Consider the following 18,752-nt stretch of genomic DNA (forward strand, 5'->3'; position numbering starts at 1 on the left):
CGTGTCGCAAGAGAATTTGTTCGACAAAAACTTTGCGACTTCTGTCGCAGTATCATTGAACAGTGCTTTTGCTTCGGCGTATCGGGCATGGTAGTCGGCGCCCACGATAATCCACTTGTTACCCGCGGATGAAGATGGAGAGGGGCCGAGATCCATCCCAATTTGTTGAAAGGGCAGGGTTGGGGGGCAGTATCGGGTTCAGTAGCCCAGCTGGCCTGATCGGCGGCGTCTTGCATCGCTGGCACTGAAGGCACGTTTTTACGTAATGGGCAACGTCGGCAGGCAGTCGCGGCCCGTAGTACTTCTCCTGGATTCGATGCAACGTGCGCGCAAAACCGAGCCACCCTGCTGTTGGCTCGTCGTGCAACGCATGAAGAATTTCCTGTCTGAGGGTTTCAGGTACAACAAGAAGCTGCGCTGTTGGGAGCGAAGTTCTTCTTTACGATGACGTCATTGCTAAGGGCGAACGACGACAACTGACGCCTAAGCACAGCAGCAGGAGAAGCGGTCTTGCCTTCCAAGTAATCTGCTAGTTCTTTCAGCTGAGGATCTGATCGCTGTTGTTGGGCAAAGCTGCTGGCGCTAAATGGTCCCAGCAAGGCATCGTCGTCATCCTCCTTCGGAGGAACGTCAACAGGAGCGCGGGATAAGCAGTCTGCGTCTAAATGCTTGCAGCCCGACTTATAACTACTGTAAGGTCAAATTCTTGAAGTCTTAAGCTCCATCGGGCTAGGCGGCCGGAGGGTCTTTCAAACGATTCAGCCAGCAGAGCGCGTGGTGGTCGCTTACCACCTTGAATGGTCGATCGTATAGGTATAGACGGAACTTAGAAATGGCTCAGATGATCGCGAGGCACTCCTTCTCGGTCGTCGAGTAATTGACTTCGGCTTGAGTGAGGGACCTGCTAGCGTAGGCGATTACTTCCTTCTGTCCGGCACTCTTCTGGACGAGAACGGCTCCTAGGCCCACACTGCTCGCGTCGGTGTGAATTTCGGTCTCGGCGTTTTCATCAAAGTGGCCAAGTACTGGAGGGCGTTGCAGATGGCGCTTAAGTTCGTCGAAGGCTTCTCCTTGCGGGGCTTCCCATTTAAAAGGTATGTCAGCCTTTGTAAGTTGCGTCAACGGTTCGGCGATCCGCGAAAAGTTTCTGACAAATCGTCGATAATAAGCGCACAGCCGAAGGAACCTGCGCACGGCTTTCTTGTCAGCAGGCGGTGGAAAGTGTGCGATTGCAGCTGTTTTCTCCGGGTGTGGCCGAACACCAGCCTTGCTAAAGATGTGACCTATGAAATGCAGTTCCTCGTAGGAGAAATGGAACTTTTCCGCAGTTCCCCGATAATGTGATGGCTGCCAACAGTGTCTGCAGCTGTTTCAGGTGGTCGTCAAAATTGGTTGAGAAGACGACGACATCATCCAGGTATACCAGGCAAATCTGCTACTTCAAGCCCGTCAGCACAGTGTTCATTACTCGTTGAAACGTCGCTGGTGCGGAGAAGAGGCCAAAATGGCATCACCTTGAACACGAAAACGCCGTCCGGTGTGATGAATGCAGTCTTCTCGCGATCTCTTTCGTCGACCTCAATTTTCCAATATCCGCTCTTAATACCTTGCATTGATGAGCCGGTCCAGTGTGTCGTCGATGCGGGGAAGTGGGTAGACATCCTTCTCATTTATGCAATTCAAGCGGCGTTAATCGACGCAGAAGCGAAGTGTGCCGTCTTCTTCACCAAAACGACTGGTTCCGCCCAGGGGCTGTTGGATGGCTGGATCACGTCATGACGCAGCATTTCCTCAACTTGATCGCGTATGGCCCGGCGTTCTCGTTGCGATACACGGCAGGGGCTTTGACGTAGCTGTCGAGTGTTTTCGTCCGTGATGATGCGATGCTTTGCCAACGGAGTTTGCCGCACCTTCGACGCTGAAGAAAAGCACTCGCTGTAGTTTTCAAGAAGAGTGCGAATCCGGTCTTGTCTGTCTGGGGGTAGCGCTGGATTAATGTCAAAATTGGGCTGCTTGTGAGTCAGTTGGGTGTATCGCCTTCAAGTTGGCTGGGGAGCGCGATGACTGTTTGGGTGTCCGCTAGCTCGTCAAGGAAAGCAATCGTCATGTCCTTGTTTAGGTGGCGGTATTCGTTGGTAAAGTTTGTGAAGAGCACATCAGCTTGTCCATGACGGAAACGGGTGATGGCTCTTGCGATGCCAATTCCTCTATCTAGTAACAACTGAGTGTTTACTTCGACAACCCCTACCGTGATTTCGACTTCTGTTGTAACCTTAGGGACGATGACGCTTGATCGGGGCGGTACGGTCCATTCTTCGTCGAGGACGCAGAGAGCGACGTGATGCGTAGAAGTTCTCGTGGCAGGTATGGCTTTTTCGGTCGAGAGGTTGATGACTTTGGATCGGAGGTCGATGATCGCTGGATGTTCGTTCAGAAAATCTATGCCCAGAATTGCATGGCGGGAACAGTGCTGTAGGACGACGAAGCTGGTGGGGTAGGTACGTCCGTTTATTGTAACACTTGCAGTGCATCGCCTTGATGGCGTCATAAGGTTGCCACCAGCGGTGCGGATTAGAGGGCAGTACCAAGTGGTCGTCACGTTCTTGAGCTGGGTGGCGAAAGCTCCACTGGTGACAGAGTAGTCGGCACCAGCGTCCACAAGGGCGGTAACCGTGCATCCGTCGACAGCAACCTAAAGGTCGCTTGTTCGAGTCCTCGTATTGCACGTTGGCTGCGGTGTTCGATCTCTGCTTCATCTCGTGCTGAGGTCGCGGCCGGGGCACGCAGTCGTCACTTCGCTGGGCGGCAGTGGTAGCTTGAAGTTTGGTCGTGACGTCTTGGATGTTGACGTCGGGCGAAGCGGCGGTGTCACCTTGGAAGTCTGGGCGTGTCGAGGGCGTCTTCACAAATAATTTGGGCCTCATAGCGGCGTCGTCGTTACTCGTCGTCGACGGCTGAGAATATTCGTTTGCTCGCCGTATAGCAACCTCACCTCCAAAGGTTGCTACATTTAGTTTCCCCTACGAGGGCTTGGGGACCTTCTCGCACACTGTCATCGTAGCTGCGGCCTGGCGACGATACGCGGGCCCTGCATGGTGATGGGGACCTAAATCAAGAGGTTTGTGGCGCCAACTCACCGCTACGTAGGTAGTTCTCGATTTCTTGAGGTCGCTCACCGGGGCGGGGCCGTGGGGCATCGACTGCAAATCCGCGGAGGCCGATTCGTCGGTAAGGGCAGTGGCGTAGAATGTGGCTGGCCTCACCGCAGCAGAAGCATAATCCGCAGTGGCGTCGCAGTTCCTGGGGCTTGGGGGTCGTTGGTAGGCTTGGCGTGCGGGGGCCAAGGGGCGCCGTTCAGGAACCGGACGGTAGCGGCTAGGGCTTGGAAAGTCATAATGTCGGGGAGCAGGGCGGCGTAATGCAGCAGCGTAGTTCATCGTTGTTGCCTCTTGTGCTGGAACTGTCGCAGCTGTCGCTTGATGAACGCCCGGCGCCTGCTGGACTTCTTCACGGACGACGTTCGTGAGCGTCGTAACCTGGGGCTGTTGGAATGATGGCAGTAAGCGACGAAGCTCCTTTCGGACGATCTCACGGATAAGTTCACGAAAGCTTTCTGCGCGTGCAGATGCGCTGTGGTAGTTGCTTGAGTAGTCCAGTTGAAGTGGCCGCTCATAGTGGCGCATCCGGGTGTCCATTCTCTTCTCGATGGTTTGTGCTTCACCTTCAGTTTCGTCCACAGTTTTCGGCGGGTTCCGGACAAGTCCTGCAAAAAGCGACTCTTTAAGGCCTCGCATTAAAATTTTCACTCTCTCACCTGCGGTCATGTTAGGGTCGGCGCGGCGAAAGAGGCGCTTCATCTCCTCTATGTAGACCCGGACGGGCTCGCTTGGAAGTTGAAGTCTTGATTGAAGGATGACCTTGGCTCTTTTATTCCGAACGACACTTGCAAAGCAGTAAAAAACTCTTTCTTGAAGAACTCCCAATCCTTCAAAGCTGCATCGTGATTTTCGAACCATATACGGGCATATCCTTGTAGAGCAAAACAGACTTGCCTTACCTTCACTTCGTCGTTCCAGCCGTTGAATTCTGCCACACGGTCGAAGAGGTTCATCCAGTGCTCCGCATTTTCAGTGGGAAGTTCTTGGAAGATGGGGGGGCTCCCGGTGCTGCACCAAGACAACTGGTGTTGTTGACTGGACCATTTTGAAAGTTTCCTTCCGGTGTCGGACGGGGTCAGGCAGCAGACCGTGTTCGGGTGGTAGCCCTTGAAGTCGGCAGCTGGCTCGGTGACCTGTTGGCTGGTCTACCAGGGCGTCAGGAGCAAGGCTGGAGTCTTCGCTTGAAGGAGCGAGGGCAGCACCTCCACCAGATGTCACATGGTGGTAACAAGGTCGATGACACAAATGAAGAGTCGGTGATTTCACTGAAGAAACCCCTTATTGCGCTGATTTGCGCCCGCAAAAGAACTAAGCAACTCGATAGCGGCGATAGCAACAAACGTGCTCGTCGATTGTCGAACAAAGAATGCCCGTCGCGCTCGTCAACGCGCAGTATAAAGACTGCTTCGAACAATCTAGATACCGTCGAGAACTGCTAGTAACGCAACCTGCAACATTGCAGAAACATACGCAAGTAATCGGAATCTTCGAGACAGATCTCGGCGCATCGTTCGCGACAAAACAAATGATAACGCGTCGTATCGCGACAACGAGCATGAACAAACACGGGGTACAGAAATGATAAGCGCGCCAGAATAATAATGATAAGGCCGCATGCCAGCGGCAGTCGAACAGGAATAAATAAAGATTTAAACAGTTCGCGGCAATATATTACTAGTTCTGTGACTTTCAGTATGTCATTACTAAAATATCCATTGTTGAGGAACCGATTCATTATTCGGTCTACACTACACATGTGTAGCCAACCACAACTCCTATTCCTTGTATGTATATCTACTATGCGTCCGTATTTCTGATCGCAAGATTCAGACAGGGACATTTATTCATGCTCGTATTCTGCAGCAGCCATACCATTTAAATTGGTTCATCCAATAATTATCCCTTAGTGTTTCTCCGCGTCCTATATCAAGATTGTTTTCACAGCTAAAACTAACAATTCAACATAAGGTATGAAGCGTAACATGAGGATACGGGTGCAGTGCCGATCGTGTCGTCTACGGTTAGATGGAGGCGAAACGGAAACTGACTACTGCACGATGTCAGTACATTCCAAAGAATCGTAGCTGGTCCCTACGACAGCCCTCACAGCATCAGCTTCTTTGGTACGTTATACCCCTAAACCCTACACCACGTATATTTAGCACCTTATTATCCTCCTATGGTGCTATACAGCGCACGTTCGCGTTCGAAAGTTAAGTTTAAGGCGCAGCATACTCGTCCCTCAGGTCTGCCGTTTTCAAGGGCATTTGAGAGAGCCCCTCGATATATGAGCTATTTTTCCTGCTGGTATTGCAGGGGCCTCATTGAGAGCCAGCTGGACATGAGCGTGGACCCATGCTATGATTTTGCTGCCTACGTCTGCGGTCGCTGGGCGCCCCGCAAGGAGTTCTCCGATCTCTCAAGTTCGGCCCTCAGAGACATGGTAATGGCATGGCTCAGCAGGTTGCCTGATACGCTGTACAAAAGCACCACCCAGTTGCCCACGGTAAGAAAAGCGACAGCAATGTTGGACAGCTGCATGACGGAGAAGGGCTCGCAAGTCAAAGTAGTCCAAGACTTCATGAGCGAGCATCACCTTTTGTGGCCCGATGGCGAAGAGCCTAAACGGGATCCTCTGCATGTGCTATTCGACCTCTCCTTCAATTGGAAGGTGTACTTATGGTTCTCGCTCAAGCTACTGCCAACTGTAGACGAAAACAAGAAACGTCGCATTCTCGTTTCGCACAGCGACCGAATGCTGTACTGGAGGCACCTCTTTAGGCAAATACCGAAGAAATACTTCGAAAATGTCTACACCAACATATTGAAGCTTTTCGCCAACGACGCAAAGTTTTAGCTACCTCTTAATACAACAGCTGAGGCCTTCATGACCCTCCAGTACGTGTTCACCAATTTGGTCCGGTCGTCTGCATGGAAGCCCACTGTTCCCGCTGCATTCCCGTTGGGCAATATGCTCGGCCAATCGACGTTGACCTACATTAAAGATGTGATCGACACAACGCTGGGAATAGAGCCGCCGTTGTCAATGGAGGACGTGATGCTTTTCAGCGATGTAGCCCTGCGGGACGGGCTGGTCAAGATATTTGGGAGGATAGGCGACCTCACCATACTCCGCCACCTCGCGTGGCTGTTCTTACTTGCGTACGCGCCTGTAGGCAACCCCAGCGCCGCCCTGCTCATCCTACACGGAAGCAACGAACGAGCGAAGCAAGAGCGGCTGCCCTTCTGCTCCCGCCAGGTCGAGGCCAGTTACACACTCCTGGTGTCCTCCGCCGCTGCGGTAGCACTATTTACTGAGGAGGAGCGTCGCCGCATCGACCGCCACCTGACTGGAATTCTCGAAGTATGTTGACTTTTCTTAGGACGTCAAGAAATACTTGACAATAATTAGTTGCTCACAGGAAAAGGTCACCCAAGGATGCCGTCTGTGAGCGCCGAGGTTTATTCTATAGAGCTAGAGGCAGGATTGGAGAATTGCATGATGTTCGTATAAAATTGGACCGATGCCTTCGACGTAAAAGCAATCTCTACACAACATCTTGTACTCTGCTAAAAGAACAAGGCAGTAACACATAATAATCTTTCAAATACAGCGTTAACTATCAGAAGAAAGTAAATATCACATAGGTATTCGGCAGTTTATACGGTGAATATAAACTACAAATGTGAAGGAGTCAGGGAATTACAGAACACATAATTTGTCATTTTTTCCTAAATGTATGGCTGCAAAAAGGCAACGTTAACATTTTAGCGTCATAAACAGGCGCATTGCCTTTATGGAGCAAAAAGGTAATGCCATACTTACTGCTCAAATATATTTTTTGTTTGAGTGAACGCAGAATGGGCTAGGAATATTTCCGGGTCGCCTCCACATCAGCTGCTGCTTTTGAAGGCAATAAATATTGCCGTTGAAAGCAGGCACTGTCAAGACTTCCTTCATAGCCTGTTGCGTCACAAGACGGTGCGGGTAGGGCGACTTACGTTACACAGCCCAAACTAACAAATGTCCTTTGCTGATGAATGAGTGCTAACTGGGTGCTGGGTAGATGGTGAGTCAGTGCTGCGATATTTATAAAATATAAACCGAACAGCCTTGCATTGAATTCTTTCGAGAACATTAATGTTAATTATTGTGTGTGCATCACAAACAGTGCACGCGTACTCAGGTTTAGGTCTATAATCATGGATTTATACGCTAGCTGTTTGACGTCTGACGGAGCTTGTTTTAATTTATGTATAAGAAAACAAAGGTTACGGAAGGAAGACGAGCGCACAGTGTCGATATGTGTGTTCCAGCTAAAGTTATTCGTTACTGTTCGGAGGTACCTATATTCTTCGACTTCTGAACAGAGAATGTTCTGTAAACGTTGGTTCTGTGCTCTGCCTGCGATCAAAGCAGACACAGTGTACTTCGACTGTTCGCAGATGGCCACAGAAAAGAGCCTAGCTGCGTCGTGGCTGGACAATCAGGCCCGGAAAGTCGCCGTCGAGAAGCTCAGGAACATGCGTAGGGTGCTGTGGCCAGCAGAATCGTTCCTCAAGGCGGAAGTACTGGAAGAGGCGTGCTCAAACTTTCCCGACAATGCTTCCTCGTTCGCCCATTACTGGATCGACACTAGACGCTCCGCGCGAAGACGCTTTGGCTCCGACGCCGGCTTGGAAGAGCTAGGAATCTCCAACAGCTTTGCGGAGCCGTACATCCAGTACGAGCATGTGCTGAACCAGTTGTCGCTGTCCTTGGGAGCCCTGGCGCCGCCCCTGTACTACAAGGACGGGACGAAGGCAATGCTGTACGGCGGGTTGGGGTTTTACTACGCCAAGGCATTGGTCGAGGCTTTCAATATAGAGGGCTCGCAGGTAAGCGTGGTTTGTGCATACGAATGGTTGGTTCAAATGCTCCCCAGAAAAATAGAAGTAATGTAGCTGACTGAGAACATATCTTTCGAAAGATAAGGCACTAGTGACGGTAGATGGTAATAATGAGGGATATTTTTGTACACATGGCGACTGCATTTAGCATAAATGCAGGGAACTGTATAAATTCCGGGCGACGCATACGTCGCCCGGACTTTTTATAGTTCTGTGTATTTCTCTCTTGCCTGCAGAATGTAGTTTGGGAAACATGTACTGTATGCACACGGATGACAAATAAACATTCGGAGCTCTCTATTAACCGTCCTGCAAACATTTCTGTAACTTCTATAAATAGTTTGGGCATGTGTAAAAGTGGGAACATGCGCATTAAGACAGTGTGCCACTTCTGTGACTGCTTCGTGAAGGCGTTACCGAAATGTCAGCTTGCTTTTTGAAACCTGCAAATATCCTCAATTTCACGGATGTGTTTATTCGCTAAAGGTTTGTAGGGTTTAGTCATGTTAACTTTATATATCAGGGGGCTCCCGTAGTGCTATTATAAAATAGGAGGATGAAGGCTTTCGAAGTTGGACCATGCACTGGCTGGAAACATTTCTGTATGTCGTTACACGCGATGTCTTTATTTTACGGCCACATGTTTCATGGATAAATTAAGTTTCTAGTGACGCATCTGGCTCATTTTGGTCTTCGGGATTGAATTTAAGAAAGCTGGGGATGCGATGATAGCAGTTTTACTCTAAGCGGATACAGCTTGGCGAAAAGGCCACGCCGTCGACGCAAGTCAAAATTGAGATAAGCGCTTTGAAAAATTACGTATGTGATTTGCTATCAGAATGGCGAGGCAAGCATTCTTTCTGCAGCTTTAATGATGTAGTCGTTATCCATCCGTCGCATTTTGCTACTATTTAGCATCTGTATGCTGTAATCTTGGAAGCTACTATGCGATATAGGCTCAAACGACGACATGCCTACCTTCACTTTTGTGTCGTTGGCAACATGTGTAGGCGTCCCCTAAGCAGTGAAGTGGTGGCCTTCCTTTCACGAAAACCAAAACCTTCTATAGGTGTGTAAGCCCCGCCGTGGTGGCACAGTGTTTAGGGTACCAGACTAGTGTGCCTGGTTACCCGGATTCGAACCTGACCCCCCATTGATGGAGGCGAAACGGAGAAGTGTCCGTGTACTGTGCGACATCAAGGCACGCTAAAGAAGCCAAGGTGGCCGACAATTCTCCGTAGCTCTTCTCTGCGGTACCTCTTGCTCTCTTTCCACTTTCACTTCCTCCTTCCTCCCTTTTCTTAATGTGCGGTTGAGCTGTCCATGCAAAAACGTGTGACTCGTACTGCACATTTTTTTATGTGTCAAGTTATTATTATTTATAGGCATTCTTAAAACTTTGGCAAAATCTGTGCCAAAGTGGTAAAACTCTCAATCCTTAAACGTCGTAAAATGAAAATAAAAATTGAGTTAAGAGGTGTATCTTGCCGCCTGCCCTGTAGGTGAACTTTAGGCATCCGCATAATTTTTTCTCTTTCACTTGTTCTCCTAAAAATACTGTAAATACCAGCATGTGGTTTCACGTGCCGGCTGGAGCGTGCATGCGAGGCGGGTACTAAATATCTGAAATGAGGTCACGCAAAAATTAAACGAAAAATTATAGGAACCTTCAGCCCTTCAGCTGTGTTGTTGAGGGTAGGACCTGATAGCGTGACACACACACACACACACACACACACACACACACACACACACACACACACACACACACACACACACACACACACACACACACACACACACACACACACACACACACACACACACACACACACACACACACACACACACACACACACACACACACACACACACACACACACACACACACACACACACACACACACACACACACACACACACACACACACACACACACACACACACACACACACACACACACACACACACACACACACACACACACACACACACACACACACACACACACACACACACACACACACACACACACACACACACACACGCACGCACGCACGCACGCACGCGCACACACACACACACACACACACACACACACACACACACACACACACACACACACACACACACACACACACACAGAGTGTGATATATGCTCTTTTAGAAGTCGTCTAAATTGTACTGTTTTATTCAAGAAGCATTAGGTCGGTGGACGTATTCATCCGAAATACAATTTGCTGTCTTCTATATGAGTTTTGTCTATGAATGTTTCTCATCATCATCATCAGCCTTACTATACCCACTGCAGGGCAAAGGCCTCTCCCATATGACTCCAGTTAACCCGATTCTGTGCTAGCAGCATCCACTTGACCCCTGTGAACTTCTTAATCTCATCCGCCCACCTAACTTTCTGCCGCCCCGTGCTACGCTTTCTTTCCATCGGAATGCAGTTGGTTGCCCTAAGCGACCATCGTTTATCCTGTCTTCGCACTACATGTCCTGCCCATGTCCATTTCTTCTTCTTAATTTCCACTAGAATGTCGGTAACTTGAGTTATTTCTCTGACCCGCTCTGCACGCTTCCTATCTCTTAATGTTACCCCTACCATGTTTCGTTCCATAGCCCTCTGGGTTGTCCTCAACTTAAGTAGAACTCTCTTGGTTAGCCTCCACGTTTCAGCCCCATAGGTGAGTACAGGTAAAATGCAACTGTTATACTTCCCTCTTTAGCGATACCGGCTAGCTGCTAGTCATAATCTGTGAGTGCTTGCCAAATGCGCTCCCTCCAAATCTTATTCTTCTTGTTATTTTCTTTTCATGGTCTGGATCTGCGGCTACTACCTGTCCTAAGTAGACATGTTCGCCTACTGCTTCCAGTACTTCGCTACCTAATGTAAACTGCTGTTCCTTCCCGAGGCTGTTGAACAATACCTTAGTCTTCTGAATATTGATTTTCAATCCTACCTTTCTACTTTTCCTGTCTAGGTCATCAATCATTATTTTCAGTTCTTCCCCCGAGTTGCTTTGCAAGGCAATGTCATCAGCAAATCGCAGATTACTGAGGTATTCTCCATCTACCCTTATCTCTAACTGTTCTTATTCCAAGTCTCTCAATACTTCCTCTAAGCTAGCTGTGAACAGTACTGGGGAGATTGTGTCTCCTTGCCTAACACTTTTCTTTATGGGAATTTTGTCACTTTCTTTATGCAGAACTATGGTTGCTGTGCAGCCACTATTTATATCTTCCGGCACCTCCACGTGCGGTTCGTCTACCCCCTTAATTCGCAATGCCTGCACCACCGCCGAGGTTTCAACTGAGTCAAATGATTTTTCGTAATCAATGAATGCCATGTATAAGGGCTGGTTATATTCCGAGCATTTTGCTATGACCTGATTGATGGTATGGATATGATCGATAGTAGAGTCACGGCCGCTCGATGGAAGCGCACTAGGTGCGCCCTGCTACGTCGCCCGAAACTGGCGGGAGGCGCCTACTTCCAGTCGCCACCGCCGCGGCGCCAACGTTCGGGGACAGCCGCGCGCGGATAGCTGCGCCTGGCTGCGCTTTGAGGGAGGCGTCGGCGTGGTTGAAGCCTTTTATTTTAAGGATATAAGAGCTCCGCTTCACACAATTGGGCAAAAAGAATTAGTATATACAGTCATGTCTAGTGTGACCATGTCAGCACTTAGCGCTTGCTCGGCAAGGGTGTATACTGGAGTGTACCCCGAAAAATATATAGGGACGGTGGTTCAAGGCCACTCGATTGGAGAGCTCGCATTAGCGTGATGTTGCATTCGGATCCAGTTGTGCGTCACGTTAAAATGTGACCCGGCTGTGAACAATTCGAAGCTGTTCAGCTGCCATGGTAGCCTAATGCATAACCTCTTAATTAACTATGTCGCGAATTCCATGTGTCATTTTCATACCATTTACTCATTCCTGCATACAGCTTTTATACACAAATTGATGTCAGCCTGTTCTAAGCTGCCAGCGCTATCCAATAAAAAAATGTCCTATTATGAGCAACCTCTGTGAAAATGTGACATGAAACCAACCTTTCTATCTCATTGTGACAAATATTACGGTGGAACTATGAAGACGTTTATTAGGTTAAATCTAGATGATAACGATCTTCGACTCAGTTGGAGACCTTAAACTTTGTACGCCAGAACACTATCCGTCATGGCTTCCCGCATTTTGCATGACCGGACAAAGTAAGCGCGCTTAATAGAGCCGGTCTGCCTCAAGGTGCTACGTATATGCGCCGAAAGTTGTTATAACTATTTTTATTGGCTGGTCGCAAACTCATACAATTTTGCTGGTTCGTAACTTTCAATGGAAGAACGCGCATCGAGTGTTGCTGTTGTGAAACTCTTAGTTTTGATCACAAGAATGTTCACGCGTCAGAGTGCAACTGCAGCCGAGATTCAGCGAACAGCCGAGTAAGCTTATTTAATGGCCACACAAAAAAGGAAGAAAATTACCGATTGCAGACGGAAAACCTTTCTTGAGAGAAGTTTATCCCATAGCCATAAACATCGCTCCACTGTTGACATTTCCAGCAAAGCTCGCTATCAGTGGGGGCACCAACGTAACGATATTTTGCATAGCGCCTCAGCATGGGCACGATCATTGTTTTTATAGATTAGCTGCAGGTACTGTGTACAGTGAGAAAACAATGATGAAACCAAAAGTTTACACACCTTGCTACTTCGCCGGACCTCTTCAGACTTCATCACCCTGCTAATGAAGGTGCTCGTAAGCTAACAAAGCTTGATTACTTTCTTTGCGGGGTACATCAAGCCACCATTGTCTTTGATTTTCATTAACCTCTAACTAGTCCAGTTGACTCATATTTCCTGCAACAGGCTCTTGCTCGACTGACATTTCGCCTCAAAACTATTCCTAAATGTCGCATAAATTAAGCAACAACCTGGTAGGGATAAACAAAACTTGGGGTTCTTGAGTCTCTTTGAGGAGCATCGTTAGAGTGCCCGAACTTTGCTACCTGCTTATTCACCGTATCCCGTAATTACTGCCTCTGTCGCATATCATTAGAATGCAGCCTTAAGCCACCGCATTATATGAAGTAGCACCCTACACACAGTATATAAAGCCCCTGTTTACCGAAGCCGTACGAACGTGCCCTATAGGAGTATAGTGTACCTGACTTGGGATCTAAGGGTCCTGAATTCAATAATTCCCATTTCACCCTTACATCTTATTGGCTCTCTCTGGTTTGGCAGCTCCTGCCACAATGAACATGTCATGTGTTCTCATTGCGTCAAAGGTGTCTGGCCATATCACCGAATAAAGTGCCTCTTACCAGAGAGGTTTTTTTCCGACTTTCCACCAACAGAGCGGGCGCCGGATTTTCTTGGAACGTGGCTTTTCATTTTATCGCATCGGCTCAAACAGTCTCAACAGTAGAAACAAATGTTGTATGCACAGGCTCCTTTACTTGCAAGGCAACGCAGACTAGCGGGGCAAAATTTAGAACAAATTGCATGCTTTTATAAAACAAACCTTCGTAGCATTTTCTTATACGTTCTCAACACATAACCTGCGAGAAAAGCTTCTGGTGCTACCTCATCATGTTCATCTGCTTCACAACACATTGTTAAAAATCGTAGTTCACTGGCCAGCTCCCTGATAACTAAATAGGTTAAACAGCGGACGGGAACACAGGAAAAGAGGACGACACAACTAGCGCGGTTGTGCCGTCTTCTTCTCCTGTGTTCCCGTCACGTTGTTTGCACGGTTCACCTACAAATAATCACCAACAAGTCCAATCTGCTGTTTCTTGTAGAAAATTCAATAGTAGCTGATAGGGCATTATGCTTCAGCATCTGGACTTTGTAACCTCTGCGCCGCTTTCATTTCAGAGGAAGCGAGTGCATTTCCACTCCTCGCTGCTGTCTTTGCCTGAAGCGAGCTCAGCAGATAAAATTAGAGGGTCTCTTAGATTGTCTTAAGCGGAGGACGGCGAAAGCATACTCTTCAACTATCATTTGCCACAGTTCGTCATTTCAAGTCGTCGTTTGATATATTGGTCGTTTCTAAGTCATGATGAGTCTGCCTGCGTAGTCATTGTAGGCCTTATCACACATAACTAAGCAGGTTACTCATTTAGAAACAACAGTGGTCATTACATGTCATCGTTTCATATATTGGTCTTTTCGTAGTCATTAACAGTTATAATGAGTCATGCCTAGCTATTATAGTAATTACCACACATCGCTTAGCAATTTTACTCATTTCCAATCAATTGCGGTCATTACATGTCGTAGTTTGATAGACTGGTCATTACAAATCATTTTAGTCATTATTAAACATTATTAGTCATTACCATTAGTCATTACCTCTATCAATGTCCATTTATAACTTTTATTGATTACCTATCACCTTCAATCATTTTCATTTTTAATCTCCCTGCTTGCACGTCCGCTTCTGCGACTGGCACACCAGTGCGCAGATGCGACGCACAGATAACAGGCACAGCTTCTGCGCATCGATTTTCGCTCCATGAGCCGAGAACGGCTTTCGCCTTAAAAAAACAAACGCATCCAGTCTCAACGTAACGTGCTTGCACACGCGCACACAAAAAGTTTGCGTTTAATACGCAGACGCGAGGCGAACGCGCCCAGGAAGGAAGCAAACCGCGCGCTCAGAGCCGGCGACCCCGGCGGTGACGTGTCCCCGAACAGTGGCGCCCTCAGCAGAAATAGCGGGCGCAACTGTAAACTTCCCAAGGACGCGCTTGCCCATTGACTGCGGCGCGACGCAGCAGGCCGCACCCAGTGCGCTTCCATCGAGCGGCCGTGGTAGAGTACCGTTTCCGAAACCCTGCTTGATCCTTTGCTTGATTGCAGTCTAAGGTTGTCCTGATTCTATTAGCGATTACCTTAGTAAATACCTTATACGTAACATACAGTAAGCAGATTGCTCTGTAATGTTTAAGGTCCTTAGAGTCCCCTTTCTTGTGAATGAGGATAATGTTTGCACTCTTTCATGGTTTCGGTACCGTCGATGACACCAGGCACTGCGTGTAAAGGGTGGCCAGTTTTTCTGAATGTTTCTATATGGGAGTAAAAGAAGGTCGCTTTAACCAGCACGTATGAACGTGCCTGCGTGGCTGACAGGCGGCGTGGTTGACTCAGCATCCACGCGATTGCTATCTCGATGAAGCTACCCGGATTAGCGGCTCCGGCAATGAGTGGCCATTCATATCAGGTGGCAGATACAATGTCCAAATGCATGCTTGTTGGTTTTGCTCACAACGCCAAGTCACGAGTTTATGCAAGCCTTCAATGCTATTGGGTGCTATTTCTACCGGGTAATATAAGCTGTGAAGCGAAGCGTTGAAGGCTCCTTTCTACGTCGCCGCTTGTGAATGGTAGCTGACTTGCAATGACTTTGCTACTCGCCTTATCAACACTGCGCCTTACCTGCTCCTTGTTATTTTACAAAAAAACATTATATAGCATCGAGTCGTAAGCTGCCTTATTAGGTGAAACATAACCGGACATAGAGATCGGCACAAAACTGTGCTCGCAGGGGAGGGGTAGCATGTCTGACTGAATACGAGTAATCTGGACCTTTCAATGCCCCCAGCCTTCCTACTTCAATTCAGAAGCCAAGTCGGCAGGTCCTGGAATATTGACCATGCTAGGTATTCGTGCGACATCCCGCTATTCTGGTACCCATCATAACGCGGGCACCATCAGTATTAGCCGGTCTATACCCGTTGCAGGGTGAAGACCTCTCCCATATTTCTCCAACTAGCCCGTTCCTGCGCTCGCTGAACATATGTGACCTTTGCAAACTTCCTAACCTCATCTGGCAACTGTAGTTTCCGCCGGTTCCTGCTAAGCTTTCTTTCCTTTGACATCCAGTTTGCTATCCCTAGAGGCCATGGGCAATCGTCTATTCGCACTACATACTCTTCATCTTGATCATATCAGATGCCAGATATAACCTCCCACAGTCATAGCTGTCATTTTTCGGCGAGTGTTCGAAGAACGCCAACACCGGATTTTCTTGTGAACAGGGCATTGCGCTATCGCGGTAATACCTGGCAGACATTGGCGGTATCGAATATGCATGTATCTTCGACACTGTTTTTACCAACATTATGTGTATCGGTATTAGGTATCGCTCGCTAAAAATAAAAGTATCCGATTATCAGTATCGAAAACACATCTTTAGTATACTTGATACTACAAAACATTTTAAAAATTCTGCAATTATTGAAGCCGTTGTGAGTCAGTCTTTGTGTTGACAGCGATCGCTCAGGCGATAGTACAAGCCGGAGGTCAGCTCGGCTAGCAGTGTCATCGAAGTTCCCTCCTGCTTGAAATTTCATTCAAATGCCCCGTTTCTTCAGCCTCATCGATCTATTCATATTCCCTTTTTTAATGCTGAAAGGGCCAATGGTAAGTAGGTACTCATGAGGTTTTTTTACTTGAGAATACTTAGTGCAGACCACGAAGGAGCTAAGCCGTTAAGTGACACAAAGATACAAAGGAACAAAAGCATCAACGAAAACGCAAGGAAATCAAAAACGCCGTAGGGACCACGCACACTACTGTATCTCTAGACTCCCTCCCAGCCTGCCATTGGCCAGCTTGTTCGTCCATGAGGTATCCGGTAAGCAGCGTGCTCATGCAATGTTTTGAATAACGCGGTAACTTATCTAGAACCCTACCTCTCCAAACTCCTGAGCACCGCATAGAATGTCGGCTATGCTTGGCGGCAAAAAGAACTTTTGAGGCCTCAGCTGGTCATGACGCAGTTGGATAACCGGTGTTCTTGTAGCTTGCAGCGTTTGATTCGAAACAAACCCATTCTTTGTAAGTGCGCAAGAAGGTCCTTTCTTTAGGATTTTTTTGTCTAAAACCTTTATGTCGCGTGGGAGATGAGAGAGAGAGAAATTGCAGAATAGAAATGCTAGGAGGTTATTTAGGCGATGCACTTTTACAACACATAACTTCGAATAACAAGTTATGCATTGTGAAGCTATGTTTGGCCGAAAGCATTTCAGGAAAATTTCACCATAGTTTCTAAAACTACTTTTGAATTTTAAAACAAAAAATGTAGATGTTCTTTAAATATGCGAATTGACTGACATCACTTAGCCAGTCCTTCTTATAAAAGCATATCTCTCTTATCTACAACCAGACGTAGTAATCAAACGAGGCTGGTGAAACTTGGCTTTTTTAACAGTCCTCAGGGTCTTAAAGTCGTGCGGCTGTGATTCATCATCATCACCATCATCAGCCTGACTATACCCACTGCAGGGCGAAGGCCTCTCCCATATTTCTCCACTTGACCCGGTTCTGTGCTAGCAGCATCCACTTGACCCCTGCGAACTTCTTAACATCATCCGCCCACCTAACTTTCTGCCGCCCCCTGCTACGCTTTCCTTCCCTTGGAATACAGTTTGTTACCCTAAGCGACCATCGGTTAACCTCTCTTCGCACTACATGTCCTGCCCATGCCCATTTCATCTTCTTAATTTCCACTAGTATGTCGGTAACCTGAGTTATTTTTCTCACTCACTCTGCACGCTTCCTATCACTTAATGTTACCCCTACCATGTTTCGTTCCATAGCCCTCTGGGTTGTCCTCAACTTAAGTAGAACTCTCTTGGTTAGCCTCCACGTTTCAGCCCCATAGGTGAGTACAGGTAAAATGCAACTCTTATACTTCCCTCTAGCGATACCGGCAAGCTGCTAGTCATAATCTGTGAGTGCTTGCCAAATGCGCTCCATCCCAATCTTATTCTACTTGTTATTTCCTTTTCATGGTCCGGATCTGCGGTTACTACCTGTCCTAAGTAGACATATTCACCTACTACTTCCAGTACTTCGCTACCTAATGTAAACTGCTGTTCCTTTCCGAGGCTGTTGAACATTACCTTAGTCTTCTGCATATTGATTTTCAAGCCTACCTTTCTACTTTTCCTGTCTAGGTCAACAATCATTATTTGCAGTTCATCCCCCGAGTTGCTTAGCAAGGCAATGTCATCAGCAAATTGCAGATTACTGAGGTATTCTCCATCTGCCCTTATCCCTAACTGCTCCCATTCCAAGTCTCTGAATACTTCCTCTAAGCAAGCCGTGAATAGTACTGGGGAGATCGTGTCTCCTTGCCTAACACCTTTCTTTATGGGAATTTTGTTATTTTCTTTATGCAGAACTATGGTTGCTGTGCAGCCACTATATATATCTTCCAGCACTTTTACGTACGGCTAGTCTACCCCCTGATTTCGCAATGCCTGAATCACCGCCGAGGTTTCAACAGAGTCAAATGCTTTTTCGTAATCAATGCATGCTGTGTATTAGGGCTGGTTATATTCCGAGCATTTTTCTGTCGTCACCTGATTTATGGTATGGATATGATCGATAGTAGTGTAACGTTTCCGAAACCCTGCTTGATCCTTTGCTTGATTGCAGTCTAAGGTTGTCCTGATTCTATTATTGATTACCTTAGTAAATACCTTATACGTAACAGACAGTAAGCTGATTGGTCTGTAATTTTGCCTGGTGTCGATGACACCAGGCACTGCATATACAGGGTGGCCAGCTTTTCTAACACTATATCCCCTCCGTCCTTCAGCAAATCCGTAGTTATCTGATCCTCTCCAGCTGATTTCCCCCTTTTTGATAGTTTCTAATGCTTTCTTGATCTCGTCCTTCG

The 18,752-nt window shown here is 47.6% G+C and overlaps 1 pseudogene across 1 annotated transcript in view; it reads left to right on the forward strand.

Moving 5' to 3' along the window:
* LOC146177407 (neprilysin-1-like) overlaps nucleotides 1-18,752 on the forward strand; it is a 77,505-nt pseudogene that overhangs the window by 46,386 nt on the left and 12,367 nt on the right. The window contains exons 4-5 of the transcript XR_014701354.1: nucleotides 5,475-6,522; nucleotides 7,605-8,036. The product of XR_014701354.1 is annotated as a neprilysin-1-like (transcript). The remainder of the gene's footprint in view (nucleotides 1-5,474; nucleotides 6,523-7,604; nucleotides 8,037-18,752) is intronic.

The sequence above is a fragment of the Amblyomma maculatum genome, chromosome 10, assembly GCF_055883805.1.
Source record: "Amblyomma maculatum isolate TAMU_Amacu chromosome 10, ASM5588380v1, whole genome shotgun sequence".
NCBI classification, from domain to species: domain Eukaryota; kingdom Metazoa; phylum Arthropoda; class Arachnida; order Ixodida; family Ixodidae; genus Amblyomma; species Amblyomma maculatum.